The sequence below is a fragment of the Centruroides sculpturatus genome, unplaced genomic scaffold (genome assembly GCF_000671375.1).
Source record: "Centruroides sculpturatus isolate CEXI.00-Female unplaced genomic scaffold, Cexi_2.0 scaffold693, whole genome shotgun sequence".
NCBI lineage: Eukaryota > Metazoa > Arthropoda > Arachnida > Scorpiones > Buthidae > Centruroides > Centruroides sculpturatus.
Genome location: NW_019384855.1, coordinates 342321 through 346047, shown reverse-complemented (window position 1 = coordinate 346047; position 3727 = coordinate 342321).

The window sequence follows — 3727 nt, the reverse complement described above, 5'->3', positions numbered from 1 at the left end:
ATTCCTCAACAAATCTTCCGTTTTATATAAAAGCGCATCATAAAGATTTATAAAATCGTAATATGAATAATCGTAGATAATTAAAAATATGGCCTTCTATTGTTTCGTTATTTGTGTATTAACTATTGATTAATTTACGAATAATCAATGATGAATTTATTGATATTTTGTCTGTGAAAAATTTTACGTCTAACCAAAAACATTTAAATGATACAGTAGAGCCTCGAATACTCGGCACTCGATAACCCGGCACTCCGGATAACTCGGCCACACCCAGGCAAGGCAAAAATACCCTTAAATAATTAATTTTCATCATAGACAGCTTTATGCCTCATAGAGTATTTTTCTGAAGTCTGTCTTATCAAGTAAATTACTGTACACAGTGTATTCATTAATTTTCATTTTAATGTAGTAAAGGCTCTATGCCTTCATAAAGGACGTACTTTTCCTTTGTTTAAGGGTATTTGGGCAGTTTATTCTCTGTTGTATTCTCATGCAAACAATACATACAAGTACAGTACAATATTTTCTGAGGAAACACGCATACTTATCCTTTTTTAACCCCATTCCCGATAACTCGGCATTTTCACAAACTCGGCACCCTTCGGTCAACATTAGGCCGAGTTTTCGAGGCTCTACTGTACTACCGAAATGCAGGCCCCGCTGTAGGGGACAGTCTAAAAGGAGACAATTTGGCTGAGAATGGGATAAATGCTTATAAGTTAAATACTTAATTAATCGAAATTTATATTCGCCGTTATTTATTCTTTGACTAAATTTACCGCGCAATTTGCATCTCGTATTTACTATTTTTGTGGTATGTTTTAATTAAGTAAGAAAAAAGGCTCGGTATCTGTGAGATTCGACCTCAGAGTAAGGCCAAAATTGTTCATTTTCCCCCTAAATTTTCGACGTATGTGACATAAATTTGTCGTCTCCTCGTTAAAATAACATTGTATGAAAAAAGAATCAAATATAGACAGAAACTTCCTCTATAACTTCGATAACTTTCCTCGTTAATATAAACATTCAACCTTCGAACAATGACATTCCTATGCTGCAAGACAAAAAGTTTATAGTTAAAGTCCGAATTCGTCATTTTGTTTCGGTCTCGTGAACAACTTTAACCCCCACTCCTGCAAAACCAACTCTACCTCTCACAATAGGGGATCACATGACTAATTTCCCCAACCCGAAGCTATAAAAGCGACTGCTTTTCCCCTTCTCGGGGGAGTCGCACATCTACGGCCGTCGGAAAGGGTTAAGTCTCGGAGGAATTTCTAATCTTGTGCATCGATCACCGGCAAAAAGGACTAAATTTTTCCCATCTACGTGGAAGTATACTAGATGTATGGAGCAGTTAATGTAAACTCTCCGCGAGTTAGGAGCTAGCGAACTAAATTCATTTCTCATGATGTTAGAGTTTGTAATCGTTAATTTTCGTTATAATAAATCGTTCTTTTCGTTGTTAACTGGTATCGTTTACTCGCATATCGCCTACGCCTAATCGACGACCCCTCTCAATTTCACCACTCGACCTGACAAAAAGAATCCCGACCCTTCGGGACCGCATTCGAAATTTAGCCATCTCGACAAGTGAGCAGGTTTAATGACCTGCTCACTTGTACTGTAGATTCTCTGTTCCACCTGGCTTGCCAATCCGAAATAGTAAGTTTTTTAAGTTCTTCATAAAGCAAACAGCTGGGGAGCTCCCCAAACACTAGTTCCGTTGATGATCGTGCTACCTTCTTTGCAAGAAGGTCGGCTCTCTCACTTCCCCAATGCCAGAGTGGCCCCTAACAGAGGTAAAAGAGATCTCAAGGCCTTTCGCAGATAGGCACCGGAAAAGGGTTACTGTTAGTGCAATAATGTTTAGTTTTGTGTTTAATTTGTGGACTTGTAGTAAGGCTATCTTGCTGTCGTTAAGAATTTCCACTTAGGTTTTCTCGTTAAAGTGAATCTATGTACTGGAGAGCCTTGAGTATTGCAAGGCTCTCAGCTTGATTGACTGTACAATTTCCTTCCTGTTTTCCACTTATCTGCCAAACGTTTCGTTCATTTCGTCCAATGATAAACACAGAACACCCTATGCCCTCTAGTGTCTTTGACTTATCCGTAAAGATTTTAAACCGTGGCTGATTTTCTTGGGTAGCAACGTGGATATTGTATATAGGATGCTGGCCGCAGGCAGGGTATAGTTTATAGTGCTTGTCGGTGTAGTCCATATTGTGTTTAATGATATCCTCGGCAATGTTTTTAATACTTGTAGGAAGGTCAATTTCTTTAAGGAGGCTACTAGGATTTCTACTACGATGAAACTTCCAATATGTTTCCAGGATTTTGAGATCTAAGGGAGCTAAGATTGCCAGTACCTGGAGTGCATTGGTAGGTGCTGTTCTGTAGGCTCTTGCTAAAGTTAGCAGATAGGCTCGTTGGATGGATAAAATGTTTCTTTCAGTATAGAAAATAACAGTGATGATGGAGAAGAAAATTGTAAAATCATCTACTGTTTACCCATCTTGCCTATTGCGGAAAGGGTGGAGTTGGTGAAACGTATGTAATGCTAAGCGAACAAAACTTTTGTTTCGAAAAGTGATTATGACACATTACATGAACTATTACTATAATCGTCTATAATAAGCGAGTACAGTAGAGCCTCGATTATCCGATCCCCAATTAATCGTCACCGCGGTTAACCGACTATCCTAGTCGGCAAATTTCAAATGTCTGCTAGTGATGTGGCGCTACAATATCTGGCTATGTCTTGGCTACTTTAATATTATTTTTACGTGTTTTAGCTGGCAACACTGGATCGACCATAAAAGGGAGCCAGTATTTAAACGAAGCTTAATTTTCTAATTTTTAACGATACAATAGCCACGATTATTATTTTAAACAATTTTTGTTAAGCTTAACATCAATGAAAATTCAACGGGTAGTAGGTTAATATCGATATACTAATATACTAATTACGTGGGATATAATAATATACTACACTAATAATGGATTTTTTCATACTTTTCGGTTATCCGACTTTTCAATTATCCGACCAAACCCAGTCCCCAATTGAGTCGGATAATCGAGGCTCTACTGTAATTTTATTTTTATCGCAATTAAGCAACAACAGGAATGGACATGTTTTTCCCAACAAAATTTACGGCCGGATGTTTTGAATAAATCACTTTCTAGTCTAAATACAGTCATTTTACTTGAAAATTATGAAGAGAAGATTAATAAACGTAGAAAAATGCTACGGTTTAACGTTTGTTTACGTTATAACTGAAAGACGTACTATTAAAGGAGTAGGGCAATTGTCTGGGAAGTTTCATCTAGACTGCTCAGAAATAATGCCGATTCGTTGGTCTAACATGTCTCGTTAGAGAAAACACTAACAACTGTGTAGGGGGCATTTCAAGGAGAACTGTAAAAACCAATTAACGGCAAGAAAGTGTCTGATAGAGTTACTGTAGGGAGGAGGAGTTTGGCGGATATATTTATTGTTTAAAAGAGGTAACACGTACGACAGTCGTTAGACTAGAAAAAGGGGCAATGACAAATCTACGGTTAGTATTAGTAATTTGAAAGGTACTGATCACAAAATTAAAATTACATGAAAAGTTTTAAAATTAAATTAAGATTACAAATAAAAATTTGTATAATGGAATTATTCTAGATCGCGAAATTCATTTTTCGAACACAGATCTTAATTAAATTAATTTTTTTTTAA